Source organism: Phaenicophaeus curvirostris, chromosome 4 (assembly GCF_032191515.1).
Source record: "Phaenicophaeus curvirostris isolate KB17595 chromosome 4, BPBGC_Pcur_1.0, whole genome shotgun sequence".
In the NCBI taxonomy this organism is placed as follows: Eukaryota; Metazoa; Chordata; class Aves; order Cuculiformes; family Cuculidae; genus Phaenicophaeus; species Phaenicophaeus curvirostris.
The window spans coordinates 45,119,450-45,137,650 of NC_091395.1; the positions used below are offsets into that span (position 1 = coordinate 45,119,450).

The 18,201-nt window shown below is 36.5% G+C and overlaps 1 protein-coding gene across 1 annotated transcript in view; it reads left to right on the plus strand.

Annotated features, from left to right (window-relative positions):
• The window catches only part of TLR3 (toll like receptor 3), a 165,404-nt gene extending 148,060 nt beyond the window's left edge, over window positions 1-17,344 (plus strand). Inside the window, exon 5 of the transcript XR_011337364.1 lies at window positions 17,334-17,344. The gene's annotated coding sequence lies outside the window, so the exon portion shown is untranslated. The remainder of the gene's footprint in view (window positions 1-17,333) is intronic.
• The last annotated feature ends 857 nt before the right edge of the window (window positions 17,345-18,201 follow it).

Genomic DNA, 18,201 nt, shown 5'->3' on the forward strand with positions numbered 1-18,201 from the left:
GTAGATCCTGTATGAAAGAAATCTGATTCACTCAGCGTTCACAATACAAAGTAAAAAAGTCTGAAATTACTTTTAGAATATTCAAAGCAAGGTATAGCGTTAACATGTACTGCATTGAAGGTCACTCCCATAAGTAGTTTGCGCTGACACTGGAGCACAGAGTACAACTACTACCAATCAGAAAGCTTTTGTGTAAAAGCTGTTACTTATGAAATTAAAATAATCAAAAGTTAATATAAAAAATTAACAACTTCTGTTGTAATTATATTTTCTTTGATTTCTGAGCTGCATGAAGGGCTAGTATATAGGCTTACTATTTCAAATTATTTATTAAGTCTAGAAAGAGACTCTTCAAAAAATAAGCTTTTCCTTTTCTTACCAGAGAAGCAATAAATAGTTCACTTGCTTCCCCCAAACTAACAAGTCTCCCTGAATTGACCCCTATCTTTTGCTTTACAATGTAATAAAATGTGTTCTTTTTCAGACAGAAAAGACCGCAGGGACTGCAGATTTCTTCTGAACAAATCCTAAGGATTTTCCTTATGGGTGGACAATCATATGAATAAAAAACTGGATGACTGGACTCAGAATGCAGTGGTTAATGCATTGCACTCTGCCTGGAGGTGGAGCGCTAAGTAGGTCTGTACTATTATCTGTTCTGTTTAATATCACTGTCAGTGAATGGGAAAGGTAGTGGACCACACACTCATGAAGTCTACAGATAGCACTGAACTAGGGCCAGCAGTTGATATGGTCCTGGGTAGGACTTTCATCCAGAAGGATTTAGACATGCTGGAAGAATGGGTCTACAGTAATCTTATGAAATTCAACATGAGAATGGGGTGCAACGGGGTAGGGTCTGGGAAGGAAGAGCCTCTTGCAGTGGTAGAGCTTAAGGACTTGTCATGCTGGAGACTTGTTGTGTGCAAGAGGTACTGAGGTCCTTGTGAGCAGTGATCTGAATGTGAGCCTGCAGTGCGAAGTGGCTGCAGAGAAAGCAAACAGCATCCTGGGCTGTATAAACAGGAGCATGGTCAATAACTGGAGAGAAAGGATTATCCCCTTTTACATGGTGCCTGTTAGAAGCACACATCTAGCACTCTGTATTCAGTTTTGGGCCCTCAGTTATAAGAGGGACAAGTAAGATTGTAGCTAGTTCAGCAGGGGGTTACGGGATGGTTGGGAATTAGAGCATTTGCTCTATGAAGAGAGGCTGAGGGATGGGGACTTGCTGAGGCCAGAGATGGCTTTGGGAGTACCTAATAGCATCCCTCTAGTACCATTGAGGTACTAGAGGTTATCAAGTAGAGTCAGGATCTTCACTGTGGGAAGATGAAATGCAATAGAAATGCAGTACAACAAAACAGGAGAACTTTTTCACCATGCAGATAGTCAGGAAGTGAGGCAGGGTGCTCAGAGAGTTTGTGCAGTCCCCATTTTTGAGGATTTTCAAGACCAGACTAGATAAGGCCCTGAGCATTCTAACTTGATCCCATATCTGCCCCTGCCTTGGGCAAGCTGTTGAACTACAGACCTTCTGGGGTCCCTTCCAGCATGTAGTATCCTATGATCATATGTTTTTCCTTTAAATCGCATCAGGGCAAACAGAGAAAAGCCATAGCAAAGGACATGCATAAAATCTCATTCAAGTCCTGAATTTTAAAAGAGGAAGATGGAGGCGTTCATCTCTGTACTAGAGATGATGTTGTAGGACACCTTTATGAATCAAAAATGACTTAAGATTTAAAATTTTACCAAAAATAATTGGTAAAAATCATTATAGTCCAAAGCACTATGTCTACTACATTGAGTTTAGTGATATTTTTTCTGAGACTCTCAGTATAAAAAGCTCATTCTTCCTGTCTTTCATAAAAAAACCAACACATCAGTGTTCTTCCAGCATTTTTGCATTTATGCTTATATTTATACAGTAGAAATTTTGAGATACCTAGTCAAGGCAAGGCTTAATTGTCAACATCCTCTCAATTTGTAGGATGGAAAATAACATTTTAACCACAAGAAGCTATGCCATACCCTGTTTTCAGCTGCTTTGCTGATGCAGATGTAAGTTTAGACTCTTTTCCTTGCCTGCAATATCAGACCACAGCAGTTTTTAAGCTGCTCCCTGATCCTTGTTGCTTTGTGCACTTTCACCTTAATATTCTTTTGAAAGCTGGAACCAATAATAGCTGGGCCAATGGTAGATTAGCTTGGATGCTTCAATACTCTCTTAGATTCTGCCTGACGTAAGTACGGCAAAGGTCTTGTTAGATGCTACATTTATTTAGTTTTTATTATTAAATCTTAGTGTGCATCTGGTTGAATATCTCGTATAAATACTTACGGTATGCTACTCTATGTAATAGAATACAGGATGAACATTCCATTGTTTTACTGGAAAAGCAGGGATTTATTTTTAATGTTGAAAAAACTTAAGCAATCCTGTTGTATAAAAGATAACATTATCTTATAGTTTTACTTGTTCCTTGAACATTACAAACCTTGTTTTTTTCTATTTTCTTATTGATACAATAAGATATTAAAATAGATACAAAGAAGTCACACCTATATCCTCTGATGGACTTGTCTAACTTCAAATAAACTGAGAATATGGACCAATATTCTACAGAATGGTGTTAATGCTTATGAATGTGTGTAGATTTAAACTTAATGTAGCTTTATAAATTTTTCATGTTGGAGACTGTATAATATCTTGATTATGAGAGAAAAATAGGAATCAAAGGAATACTTATGCTTTATCTGGTATCATAGCACTATGGCCATAATAACCATAGGTTCTCAGATTATTGCCTAGTTTAGATTTTAAAACTAAGGTCTTGGGCTATTTAAAATTTTTAATATTTTATATAATATAATATCAAAAAGAAGGCTTGAGAGAACAGGAAGAAATTTATTTGCCCAACTGATTTTGTATAGAAAATTAAGTGGTCTGGAAGTGTATGTATGTGTACCTTAGTGAACTCTGTCAAAAGGTGGTAGCTGCCACAAAAAACCATAATTTGAATGTGGATAAAACCACTTTAGCTTCAAGTATCCTCAAATGTCCAGATAATTTGATTTTTTTGCTTATAGTCTTGTGGAATAATTAAATAATATGCTGAACTTTATTCCTTCATAAAAAGTGGAATGGCAAGGTGGAGATTTCATCTGTGTAAGGACTCAAATATCACTTTAAAAGAATGTGTGACACATTGCAAACTCTGGTCAGCAACTAGAAATGGTAGCAATCCTTAGAGTGAATACCTGAAAACAGATTTCTTAAAAAAAGACCACTTCTATGAATATGGAAACAAAACTGTTCAATGTTCTTAGTCTTTTACTCTCTCCCATGCTTTTTACTTTTCAATGTTAGGAGAAAAAGAAAAAAAGTGCTTGCATGTGTATCTGAGTGTATAAGAATGAGAGGAAAGTGGTGGCATTTTCAGAAAAAAGATTGAGGTTTTTTTTACCATTACCACGAAAAGAAGCGCCTCAATATTTCATTTTTTTTAACAGAAGTTCAAAGACTTACATTTTTATACAACTGAGCATCCTTTCATTTTCAATCAACAATACCTCCCTTGCTCTTACAGTACTTACACCTTAGACATGAAAGGCTGCTAGGGCACACACAGTCAAGAGTACAAGAGGTTCTGGTTTATGTGAGCTGGAAATGGTGCACTTCTGCAGAGAGGTGCAAGGAAGACTTATTTCATGCTGTGCAGCTACATTAAAAAGGGAAAATATTCCTCCTGGAAACGAGCATAAATACCACTTCATGCTGTGTGACTATTGAAGGACTTTTTGCTTCAAATACAGAACCTTGGCTGAAGTCAATGTGATTACACTGATGTAAGAGTGAAAAACTTGCATGTGACATCCCTTGTCTCAAACACATTATTCACCATTCTGCAGCGATCTGAGTCAGTTTTGACCTAATCAGTGCCTGATTTTCTCTGAAACTTATTAATGCTTTTCCTTGCCTCCCCTCTGCCACCTTCCCCTTGATAAAGAAAGAATGTCCGAGGAACAGACTTGGAAGGGCTGGAAAACAGAAAAATGTGTCTAATTTGTCCTAGGCTGGACTTCTCTTGATTCACTTGATTCTGAAATGTGTCATGGGAGTGAAATTGCTCAGGATAACTTGGCTGACATCCTTACAGAATCACAGAATAACCAGGTTGGAAGAGACCCACCGGATCATCGAGTCCAACCGTTCCCATCAAACACTAAACCATATCCCTCAGCACCTCATCCACCCGTGCCTTAAACACCTCCAGGGAAGGTGACTCAACCACCTCCCTGGGCAGCCTGTTCCAGTGCCCAATGACCCTTTCTGTAAAGAATTTTTTCCTAACGTCTAGCCTAAACCTTAGATGCAATCTTCTTAATGCCTTACAATCTCTAGCTTAAAACATTATTAGAGTTCCAATTTACTTTTAAAATGTAATTAATTTGACAAATGGGCCATGTTATTGTTGTCCAAATTGTAATTAACAGTGTTCACCATTCCATTTGGGGACTTCTGTAAAAAGATGAAAATGAGTACATTTTTACACAAAAAATATACTTTACAGGCAAATTGTTTAATAGGAGACTACTGCAATTTTATTAAAGGTAAAATTCTGATATGCAGTGGAAGATCTGGATTCAAGCCTTGTTGCTGTATATTGACTAACTGTCTCAGGAAATAGAGTTATTGTGACAGATTTGGGAGTGCTCTCATGACCGCTTTCTAGCCTCTCTTATATTTACTACCTCTTATTTAAGAATGTACATAGGAAGTTATCACTGCTCTTATCAGCAAACCCATGGAGGAATAATTAGTTGAAGAGGTTTTAGAGGCAAAGTGCTAAGACATTTAACTCCACAATCCCAAAAAGTGAGGACTCAGCTTCATGAGGGGGCATGGTCAGATCCCTGCCAGTTCTCCTGGCCTATGAGCAAGTACCAGAGCTGTTGCTTAATATCTCACTTACTGCATGGCTGTGAGTAATTTGTTCCTCATCTTTAAGGTAGCTCTTCCTGCATCCTCCTCCCCTCCATGTGATGTTTTACGAAGTACTGTTCTTGTTTCCTCATCTCTTTTCCTCAAGCAACTGGAACAAAGCAACCTATGTAAAAGATCCTCAGGTGTAGGATTTCAATGCAAAAATTCTGAATTGTGAGAACAGTGGTTTCACATTCCTTGCTAGACTCTTCCAGACTTCTCCTGACAGACTTGCCCATCAAATTAAAAGAAAATTCAGATAGATACTGGAGCATCACTTTAAAAATTGAGTTAATGACTGAAGGTTTACTTTATGCACTGGACTTCTGGTGTATCTATTAAAAAATGTTGCAGCGTGAATTGTACCAAGAAACTATAACAGATGAGCAAACGTCCATCTGCTTTTCTGTAATTATTACCGTTATATTTGAGCCTTGGAAGGAGGGTAGGTTTGCTTTTGAGCTCTTTTTCAATACTGTTTTCTAGAATCTGATTAGTATAATGACATGCCTGAGTTACATAGCCTGGCTTTTCTGCAGTTGCACGTGCCAGTTTGTTCAGGACTCTGAGGAGGATTTTCTGATGTTTTTTTATTCCTCGTCTGACAATTTTGAGGTGAACAACTTCTACGGAATACCTAAATATTCCCAAGGGTAAAAGCCAGCGTCTAGTAGTCTTTCCATGTCCATCTAGTATTCTGCTTCTTTTCTATAAGCTGCTAATACAAGTAGCAAAAGATGGAAACAGAGAGACAGAGCTGTGTTGAAAATAAAATAAGAATAAAAACTTCAAGAGGTAAATATTTTTGAAGTGCAGTCTCTGAAAAAACAGTTATGTTCTTAAACCTGTATCTTTGTTTTCACTAATTAAAATGTAAATTGATGTGTTTTTTTCATGATTTGGGTGAGAAGATGCCCGCTCCATACATAGAATCATTTGGCTTCTAAGAACAAAGGTACAGCTGTATAAATATAGAATCATAGAATCATAGAATCATAGAATAACCAGGTTGGAAGAGACCCACCGAATCATCGAGTCCAACCATTCCTATCAAAATATGTATGTGTGTGTCCTGTCTTCTGTAAAATGGGGGCTTCTGCTATATCTGAAACTCTGTCTTATATAATTTTATGTACAATCAAATCACAACACAATTCATCGCAGGAAAGAAATGAGAAGTGACATTATTTAACTGCTGCCATTCACTATTTGCTGTGCTAAGTATATTTAATTTCAGTTCCCTTAACTAGATTGATATATAATCTACAAATATATCATAGAGTTTAAACTTCAGAGACATCATAATGCCTTTGAACAAGAAGGTCTCATTTAGAAACTATATTTCAACCTAAATAGTATTCTCTTACCTTGGCAGTAATGCAGTGGTTTAATGGGTCTGCAATTTAAGACCACACAAGTGTTTTATATAAAATCAGAGCCATAATAGGTAAAAGTTTGCTTGGCTTTAGATTGCCTGGTGTTTTCTGACAGCATTAATGGTTACTGTAGATATGTCTTACTACATTTAGCATGAGATAAGGACAAAAATAAATGATTTAGCTAGGATTTCTTATAAGTTTGCCAGGCACATCTGAAATACTAACATTACCCATGAACAGACTAATAACTTTTTGGCATGTCAGAATTCTCTGATAACTACTTATTTTAAAAAGCAGTGAATTATTCTGTTATTGCCTTTTAGAGATCTTGGGAGTCCAATGACAAAATAAATGCAGTGGGTGATCGCTCTAGGTGTGTGGAGGATTTTCAATGGGACAACTTTGTAACTGGAAGCAGGATATATCACTTGGGTATATGGCTTGTGCACTTAAATTTGGATCTTTTCTATGTCCTGTGAAAACATATTGGTTTGCTTGGAGCTCATCAGATAAGTTCCAAGTGAATTGCTGAGTCTAGGCCGACATTTAAATGTAATTAATGATTAAGATGTGGACTGAATGTACTTGCTGACCAGATGATTTTTGTCTTTAGTTTCTAGGCATGCAACTACATCCATTTCTACTACAGGATATGTGGTTTCCCTGTCAGGTGAGACTAAGGAGAAGTGTGCCTGTGGGGTACTCAGACCAAGGCTGTGGCAGAGAACTAACATTTCCTTTAGAGAACAGCTGGTCTGGGTGCCATTCCTTTTCTGATAGTCAAGCAGAAATTCCTTACTGGAACCAAGGGACTTAACAAATAAATGTTAGAATTTTCCTGTGAGAAGTTCTGGTTCTGGGAAACTGACAGTTTGTAAGAAAAAGTCCCATGGCTATTTTGCACTAGGTCCATGATGGCTTTTTTATATGCATATGAAATTTCAATAGTTTTTTCTTATTATATTTAATTTTAACAGAAGAGCAATATGAGTGCTTCCAGTCTACAGTGGAGGCATACCGTGTCAGATGTTTTGATGCTACATGAATTTGCTTTGCTGTTTAGAGAGAGGAGAAGAAAGAGGCAAGTCTGTACTGTTATCCCAAAGTCAGAGGTAAGGAGGAACAAATAAACCCTCATCATCCATTGTGTTCCATTATTTTTAGTCAGATTTTTATTGAGGTTTGTCCCCCACCTGATTTGTTTCTTCCTTGTGGGTTTTTTTCTGTACACCATTACCTTCCCACCTTTTTCTTTTTTTCACCAGCTTCAGGTTGTCATATAGCTGACAAAGCCAGCAAGCTCCAATAGACAGAAAAGCTTCAGGATCTAGATCTTAAACGCACTTTTTAGAACTTGTCATAGCAGTGAGAAAGAGCTGTTTCCATGGTGTGTGACACGTATCTCATCAATAGGAAAGAAAGAGAAGATTGCTTTTTCATGAATCAGTAAATCAGCTTCCCAATATCCAGCCCTGGGATCCCCGAGAGGCACCTGAATGGAATTTTTTGTTTTGCCTATGTTTCTTTCATTAAAAAATGTATCATACTCTTTACAGACATTATGTCATAATACACAGATTTTCAAGAATTTAACTTCAACTTTTGAAAGAACAACAGATGTAACAATGCTAGGAGGTGCTGGGAAACTGTGTTATTCAGGAGGTCAAAAAGAGAGAAGAGCACATGAGCACATAGCTTGAGACAGTAGTTATGTCTATATAGAAATTTTAAGGACACAATATCATCTAGCTTCAATTTCTTTTCTTAGTGGAATTATTCTTTTCTTAAAATCTCTAAAAATAGGCAAGTTTGTTTCTGTGGGAATAATAACTGAGCCAAGAATGGAGATCTAGGAATCAAATAAGCTTGGTACTCCGCATTGAGACAAAAGTTGGTCTTTCTCCTGATCTTCTCTTCCATACTGGCATATAACTCAACATCATAATATAAGGCCTGGTTATACCAGCATATTTAACTCAAATTCAGAACATTGGTTGCTTTCAGCATTCTTGTGTCACCAAGTTCAGTCACATCATATATTTCTGAGCTCAGGTGGATGCTTCACCTCTATTGTACAATTTGATAACCTTGTTCCTGTGGATGCTTTTCTCTGTTCTTCTCTTCAGAAGTGCTAATTAAAAGAAAAATATTTCTGCTCGTGCTGATAGACTGTAAAATAACTTCTGCTATTTTTAGTACATTTGTTATTTTATTTTATAAAATAATCAGGCTTCAGTTCCTCAAGTCTTGGATTAGCAAGAGATAGAAACAACCTCTTTTATGTTTAAAAAAGATGAACAAATTTAAGTTTGATTTCTCACAATGCACTATTTGACATTTGTGGTCACTCTTCTTTCTTTTTTCCTCCACTGGAAACCATGCCGGGAGCACAATTTTGAAAAAGAACTAGTTGTAAGAGGCTGTGGGCTGGAGGCATTGAAGTAAGTATGGCACAAATCTCCTGCAGGCATTCATTCAGATGGATGTGGTAGATTCGAAAGTGCCCTGCTCCTAAATAACTAAGCTCACTGCTGCTTGTTCAACTATCTATCTCTGACATTTATATCACATCTAAGTTCATTAGAAATACAAAATTTGAAGATAAAGAAAACATGGTAATGATGCCTTGACAGTGTAGTAAAAAAGTTATTAATTCCTTAGAGTTAAAAATATTTCTTCTTTTTGAAACAGATGTTCCTGTATCACCTGCAGGATGCAGGTGTGAGCTATAGAAGCCCAGTAAGTCATACTCAAGATGGTTTGAATTTTCTGAGTCTCTCAGCTACTGCAGTTTTCAGTTCTACCATTTACTTTAATAGTGGTATTCAGTTGCATGCCAATTGCACAAGATAACAAGCTGGTCTGCACATATGCAGTGGCTCTTCGTGCAAATACTACAGATCCTTTGTGGTCTAGCTTCTGTAAATCCAGGAACTCCCATTCAAAGCAAACAGTGATGTGCAGTAAGTAAAAGCCACTGTTTCCCAGACAAATCAGTTAACTGGTCTGATTAAATGTCATTTTCTCTGGATGACTCCAAAGGTGGTTGATATTGCACAGGAGAAATTTGTATGTTTCTAAAGATGAAGAACATTTTCAGAATGCTTATTTGTATTACTCATTTGCAAAGGAGTAAATATTAGAAGGAGGGTGAATATTATTTTGTCTGATTTCTTTTAGATCTCAGGCAGAATAAGTGAATCTTAATTTAAACAACTTTTTTAAAAGAAAGTTCAAGTTCAGTGAAATGGAGCTCTTGATCTACGGGAAGTATTAATTCACTCAAGACCTTTTTCTGTATGCAAAGACAGTACTATATTTTAGCTGCACACTCAGGCACTGTGTATAGCTAATTAAATTATGTTTAAAAGGAAAGGGGTAGAGAGCTGAAGCTTTGCTTCCTGTTATCCATGTGAATAAAGGGGTAATTTGTCCTTTATGACTGACGAAGAAGCTTTTTCTACTATATGTTCCCATTTGTCTAGATCATTGTCTGTATATTTTTTGAAAGCAACTATATGTATTCTTAGCTATGTGAATCTATTCAGAGAAAGGTCAGTGGCTTTTTTGTAGTTTTCTTTTCCCCTGCTAATTCTTTTAATCTAGTGTTTGAGATTCCTTGTTGATAACATTGGTTTCTTGATAGCATTTTAAAATTATACATTTGTATGCTTCAGTTGGAGAAACAACGGTCAGTTCAAATTGTCATTCCCTGTTTGTTATGACAGCCTGCTATTTAGGCAGTAGAGTTAAACCTCTGTATCTAGATATTTGTGTGTTAAAAAAAAAGTATACTTCAGTTTACACCTTAGAACCACCAAGAATGATATTCCAGATATGAGAAGGAATAAGGAAATAATTCAGAAAAGAAAATGACATGAATTTCCTCTTTGTCTTGATGCACTGAGTGAATGAAGTTGCATCTTAATTAACTTATATGAATGAGAACTAAGTCCCTACTTAGAATTATTTCTACTTTAAGCCTGTAGTGTTGCTGGCATGCATGAAACAATGCAATATTCTAATCAAGCTATTCACAGAATGTTAATAAAAATATGCCTTTGAACAGGTAATAGCTGTCCAAATTAAAAATAGAAGAACAATTCTGGGGACGCTACAAAACCATTAACATCGAAAAAGAAAAATTTAGGTCAACTGTAAGTCTGAATATAAACTGGAATATGCCCTTAAGAATTATGAAATAGACGAAAGAGATTGACTGGCATATTTTGGTTATTTACAGTGACTCATGATGGTCCATTAATGTCAATAGAATATCTGACATTGGCTTCCCTGCAGCCAGGATTTCAGCTGAGATATACTTCTAGGAAGATGGAGATCATAAATTTGAAGTAAGAAAAACTAGAATATATCTCCATTTTGAAGGACAGCTTATTTTTCATGTTTTCCACCCTTGCAACTAAGTCACATAAGCAAGACTGAAATGAGTGTCCATCATCGACCTGCATTTTGGGAAGACATTCTGTGACATCTACTGTGTCAGAAGAGGCAAAAATCAGAAGTTCTCCTTCTGAGAGCTGTATGTAGGCATCTTTTTTTACTTATAGCATCTGAATGATGTTAATGATTGGGATCAATGGATATATCCACAATACTTCAGGAAGACTCCACCACTCCCCACAGTAATTAGTAGCGGTTTGCAGGAAAAATACTCTAACGCTATTCCTGTGTAGCATTTTATATGCCCTTTTTTAGGTTTAGGTTCAGTGAGAATGGCAACTTAATCTGTTATTACACCATTTCCTTAATAGATCTCAAAATGCTTTAAAAAATGGATTGATAATATTTTCCAGATGGGATAGCTGAGCCAGAGTCCAGTGAAATGACTTGCAAAGCACATTCAGCTGACAAATAAGAGAGCTGGAAGTGAAGGCTTGCTGTATAGCATATTAATCTGACAATTATCCCAGCTCTTTCTAATAAAACATTCCTTTCTGTCTGTTTCGTTATGCTTTGTGTTTTTTGTTTGATTGGCTTGCGTTTCTTGTGCTCGACATCTTCTCACACCTCATAAATGTTGACAGATTCTTAACTTTGCAGGTTTTGTGAGAATGAATTTCTCTACTACTTATTTTACAGAGAGGTTCAGATCTTGAAAAACACTTGAGTGCTTAATTCCCATTAGATTGACTAAGACATTTAACCAAGCTTCCACAATAAGGCTATGCCTAAGCCAACCATTGAATGTATCTCTCCCAAGCCTAGTACAGTGCCCTGGGGTCAAATAGAGATGCAATATGATGTGATGGGTTATATCTTCACTATACAACATTGTTAAAGAAAGAATTAGAATAGTTTCTTAGTTCATGCCTGACTAGAGTTCATGCAGTTGACATTTATTACTGGTAATTCAAAGCAACCTACATTCACAATTAGAAAGCCATTTTGTGAAATGTAAAGCGAAGGCTTTTCAGCCTGCACTTTTGGATTCCTTGGTCTGGACTACCCTTCCAGTTTTTGTGTAACTGGGGAGCTTAAGTATAATCCAATAAACTTGACCTTTACATGACATACAGTGAGGTGTTACTTAAAGATTGCTGTAATAATTTTATTTATTTTTTACTGAATAATTAAGCAAAGCCTCCTTCTAAATCAGAGGTAAGTCTTCTCATTTTTGGCCCCAGATTCTACTGCTTCTGTCCCTAAAAGGGCAAAATTCACATATGGCCCTTTAATTAAGAAGAAATTTTCCCTTTTTTTTTCTTTTTTTCTTTTTTTTTTCCCACTAAGTCTCAGGGACTAGTTCACTGCTATCATATTTTTTTAATGTGCTTTCAGTCCAAACCTTTCGCAAAGTTAACCCTTATAACTCTACTGTGGGAGCGGAATTCGGCTTTCAAACTTCATAAATGGTCTGAAAATAAATAGAAAATCTAATTTTTTTTCTTTTAAGTCTACTGAAGAATTTCTTAAGAAAGCTCAAGATTTTTTTTTTTAAGCAAACCTCCTTCACTTAGTCTTTCTGGGGCAGCTCAGAGTATGCTAACAATGGTAGCTGTTACATTAAATGAAATGCTGCAAGTCTCACACTTACCACTTCATAGAGTTTTCTACAAGACAGGAAACTAAAGCCTGTTACACTAAGCCACACTCCCTACTTCAAATTGATTGCTTCTCCATTTGAAGGTGTAAATACAGTATTGAAAACCAAACCTTAAAAATTAAGACAGTATTACTTCATTTAACACACACATCTCATTTGAAGTGGCCTGTCATGAAAATATCATGATGCAATTAGCAGCTGTAGTGAGGAACACATGAGGTTAGACAAACAAGGCAACCAGGTGGTGCTCACATTTCTGCATACTCTATCATATTTTTCATGTTGCATCATAAACTTTATACTCTGGTGCAAAGGGCCACACAAATTAATCTTAGCCAGTTTATGTGTTAGTGTGCATTGTCAGGAGTTTTTGTTGTATTTTACATGCACTTTTATTAAACAGACTCACAATATCACATGTACACTCAAATGTAATTTGCAAGAGATCAACCAGCACTAAAAAAAAAAAGGAAGAAAAGGAAAGAGTAAATAGTTATTTCCTTTTCTCCATTAACTGTGAGAAATCAATGGAGACTGCTAAATAGCTTCTTAAAATCTCTCCTGTACCTAACTGCAATATGGTTTGTGGATGCGAAGGGTCCGTTGGTACAGATATTCAAAGGGTTACTTTCTGTCACCAGCTCAGGAGCTTGTAAATTAAAAAGCAGTCAATGCTTAATATCATTTCTCACTCCTATCATGTAGTTTCCATCCTTATATCACTATTCCTTCTGTGATAATGATACTTTGAAATGCTTCAATATGAAACCAGCTGTGTTATTTGCAGTCTGGAATAATGTTTTTTCATTTGAGTAACACAGTTTAATGCAGCAAGGCATATTGAGTACTTTAGTCTGTATATAGAAAATACAAAAATATTTAATTTTAAAATTCTCTATTGGTACATGCCAAGCATTTTTCTTGCCTGAAAAGGCAGGGTACTGGTGGGCAGGGTCTCAGATGAACCTTGTTTAGAATAATCTAAGGATAGACTGAGCCCCTTATCATAATCTTAGCTGTTTCTGAACAGTGTGTTTCTGAACAGTGAACAGGAGGCTGTCAGTTTCTTTTATGCTTGAGCAAAGGCTGTGAGAACCAATCAGAGTTTTAGCTACTGATTCTTTCCATAAAAGTAAAATAAAAGACAGGAATACCTAAATGTGTTTAGCATACATGTGTAAATACTAAGTTCAAAAGCTCCAATAATGAAGTGAAACTCCTATGGCTGAGTAATTTATCCTTAGAGATGACTTTGGGATACAGGTACTGGAGAACTCTGAATGTGAGGTTAAAATATCTGATGTATGCAGTGCTTCCTTTTGTACCAAATGTAAGTGCAAGCATACTTTCAGCATAACTCTGACCAATGGCAAAATCTGCTAGCATAGGCTGCCCGTGAGTCCTTTTGTCATGCTTGAGGTGCAACTAGCAACTCAAATAATATAATATTGAAATAAGAAAAGCAGAGGACTCACTAAGCACATGAGTACGTGTCCTTCCAAAAAGCTTTGGAAAAGACAATGCTGAATGAACTACATGAAGTACAGAGAATTTTAAGAAGGATGGTCAGAAACAGAGAAAAATTTTCACATCAGGTAAGCTGGACTGAGTAAGATAAACAGCCTTCAAAGGGGTTGAATGTAGGAGAAACATTACACAAGTTTATTCAGTTTTGTACAATGTGAAGAATATTGGCATCTAATGCACTTTTCCTAATAGTTCTGCTAGTACTTGTTTTCAGAGGCAGAATACTAGGGTCGGCGTTAGTCTGGGAACTTAGGCTGGTGTTTTTTACATACATGAGTGATTGAGGTTCTCAAAATCAAATCTCTTTGCCTGAAGTTCCTCAGTAAAATTCAACTCCATGCTGTAGAAATGTATAAATATTTATGAGGATTAAACACACACTTTTTTCCCCCTGAAGAGTAAACATATTGCCTTCTCAGGGCTAGTAGATGGGTTCTATTACAATTTGCATTGCCCAGGAAGCAGATTTTTACTGGGGAGCAGTTATAATTCTAACACAGCTTGTACAACTTGCCACCAGCTCCACTTACATTGAAAGAATAGTTCTACTAATTGGTTCCATCTTGCCATATCTGAATGAAAGAATAAATCACCAAGGATAATAAGAATCAAATCTTCGCAAGAATGTAATTGTAACAGGAGTTTATCTTGTTTACTAGTTGAAACAAGGACAGTCCCCCAGCAGAAACAAAGGACAGACCTGAGCTCGCCAAGAGGACACAATGAGGAAGTAAGATAAAGAGCATCAGAGGATTCTGAAGACACAAAGGAACTGTGATGCACATTCCAGAGTGGGTGATAAGATATGATTAGTGAGTTCTATGTATGTTTAACCTATTTCCAGAATATGTAACCAGTGTTTCTTGGAATCTATCTGAAAATGTATGTTTAACCAGTATAAATGTCCTGTAATCCTCCTCAATGGGCACAGACATTAGACAAAATTATGCCTTGTGTGTCCAATGTTGTATTATTTATTAAAGCAATACCCACTTAATAATCAAGTTGGCATTGATTATTGACTTTGACCTTTTTTCACAGCATCAGATCCTTGAAAAATCCCTTTAAAAAAAAAAGTCTTCCAAGAGAAGGGGATTTAGCAGGCATGGTACTAGAAAAGCCATATAGAAAAGCCATATTTTTTCTTTTTAAATCCATGTATGTTCAGGAATTAGACCAGATTGCCAGTTAAATATCTTTCTTCAAGCTTACTTGAAATTTCATGGTATGTTTTGTGATTGAAATTATTTGTGTGTATGGTTACGTATTCTCAGTAAATTATCTGTGCTGTGGGTACATGTTTCTGAATCAGTGTACCTGGAAATATTTCCTTCATTTTCAGGAAGTGAATTTGCTCACAAGAGTCTTGCAAAATATTGTCCCACATTCTTTGTTCTCCAGAATGACTGAAAGGAAGTAGAATTTCAAAAGACCTTGATATTTTTTTGGTATGCTCTAAGATTAGCTCGAGATTGCAGAAGCTCACACTGAGTTGTTTTTATTCCAGCAGGTTAATATCTAAGCTTAATTCAGACAGGCAATAGCCACCTCTCATATAAAAAACCTGAAACTATTCTTTGCTCTTGAGATTTCAATCTATTTTATTATACGATGTTAACATGTTTTGTAGAATATCAGACTGGGCTAGCCACCAAGCTTGGTGACAAGCCCTCCTATGATCCTGGGTAACTGATTAATATACCCATCTTAAATTTATCACATAGCTACTTTACATGCACACGTGTCAGGTATTTAAATAAATAAATCTTTCCTGCTCACCTTTGCATTTTATAATTAAAATGTCATTGGCTAACAGGAGGAGAGGGAGGAGTCCATCACTCTTAATTCTAATACTTAGATACTTGTAAGAAGAGGGACAGCCATGGTCAAAATGTCTTGGTCTCTGCCTCATGGTGGTGGTGCAGCCTCCCCCCTGCCCCTGTCCAGGCCACTTAGTGATCTCAGGATAAGCCATGAATATTTTTTGAGAAAACTGCCGTTATATATTTTTCTTTGTTACAAATGCAGTGAGCTGGAATGATTGGGCAGCCCCTGATGGCAGCTGGAACCCCTGCTGCCTGAGTTATAGCCTGACCTGATCAGTACCAGAAATTTACAATCTGGGAAGTACTGGGATTGTACAATTCGTAGAAAGTACCAGAATTACCAACATGAATTGTGACCAGAATGGAAAAATACTGGCCAAAGTCAAACATCTCATGATTCTACAAATAGTGATCGTGAGATCCTTTAAGCTCTCCAGGATTGCAGCAGGCTGTGCCCCAGCATCACCCCATAAGCTGGAACATCTTTAAGCGCAGATTTCACAAGAAAGCAAAGATCATCCTTTAACAAACACTGATGAAGGAGAAAGGGAAAGTCAAACTTCTTGAGATTCAATGATCACACATTGATGAACGCCAATGCATTAAAAGAGAGTAATTCACTAAATTCAAGAAAAAGGCAATTTTTATAATAGATTAATCACTATGTGCCTATACATTTATGCATCTCTGTGTTTGTAAGTGTCTGTCTGGGTATGATTTGATTTAGGAAACCCCCATAGTAAGCCTCTTGTGAACCTTGTCGTTCTTGAAACTTTAAATCAACTGCTGTTTTAATTGTAGCAAATTCTGTTAATTCACTTCATTAAATTGGCTGATTATTAAGCACTGTTAGGAATTAAACAGCCTAATCATGTGATCTATTTAAAACTATTGATAAATCTTAAATTGCTACTAAATCAAAACAATGTAAAAATCTCTTTGCAAGAAATCTGCATAGTCAGCAGGATGCTAAATCAGAATTCATGATATCCATTTCATGTCAGTCAAGTGACAAGTTCTTTGAGGTTTTGAACATGGTGACTTTCTGGATTTAAGTATATGACCTAGGACCTTTTTGTACATCCAGGCAAACTGTCACTGGAATTTGATTACTAAAAGTGAAATGTTAACTTAAGGGTAAATTACAGTTCTTAAGGGATAAATCAGAACTTTGTAGACTAGTGCGGAAGGGCTCATAGTAAATACTCTGGAGAGCCCTGAAAATAGTTTAGTTCTCTTTCTGATCCGTTCTGTGCCTGTGACATCCTGTCATTGTTATGTATTCCAGGGTAGTTGGTTGGAAAATCTTTTGATAGACAAGAAAGGACACCTCCTCCCCCCTCATCCACTATTATCCTCGCAGCTGTAAAATATATATATACACATATGTAGATGCGGATATTCTCTTTAATTTAAATCAGTTAAAAAGGGTTTATGTAAGCAAAAGATATGAATGAAGACATTTTTAAAAAACTGTTTAGTTGTAGTTACGATAATACAGTAAAGGTACTATGCAGAAAAATAAACTATCTCTGAATGTCTATGTGATGTTTATCACAGAGTCTACAAATTATTTGAAAGCCAATTGGCAATTTTGAAGGTCCATTGGTGAGGCATAGAATGATGGGAGGGTGTTGCAAGGAGAAACGGCCGTGGTCAAGAGACACACCCAATATGAGTTTAGAATCTTGCTCAGTTTATTATGAACCCTCCACCAACTTTTATACACCGTGTTACAGTCTACGCATAAAGTGCTTATTGGTCTGTGTCCACTACTCACGCACTAATTGGTTAGCAGTTACTACGCACTAGGTGCCCATTGGTAGCAGTTGCCAAGCATGCTCTGTTCTTGTTCCTGCCTTGCAGTTAGCTGTACTACTTACTACATTACCCACTTCGCCTTGCTACAAGCCAAACTCCTCTAAATGTCAAGGTTATTCTGAGATTGAGGCGCTGCCAAAATATCAAGCCTTAAAGAGCCAAAGTCCTGATGCCCTTTCCTTCTTAACCAATCCTCTACAGGAGGGAACAAAATAGAATACAAAGAATAAATTTTGCAAACATAATTTCATTTGAACATGATTTATTTAAGCAATGCTTGTTTGCAAAGATTTTTAATTCTATTTTTTCCTCTTTTCTTTCTTGGCAATATGAACCATACAATAGCTCAGAGACTTCCTACTGCCAAAATTTATCTTTTTGACTGTAACTATTCTGCTTAGGTGAAGAATTAGAGGGAACAAAGTATTCTTTGGAAGTAATGCACAGTAAAGCATGGGGTACACGAGCAGTTAGGACAGTGGATAGTATAATCACAGTAAGGGTCTATCTTATGAAAATTTATTTCAAATTCTTAACATAATTTAATTTTTATGACCTAGCTGTAATGACAATGTCATTACAATATGGTGCAAC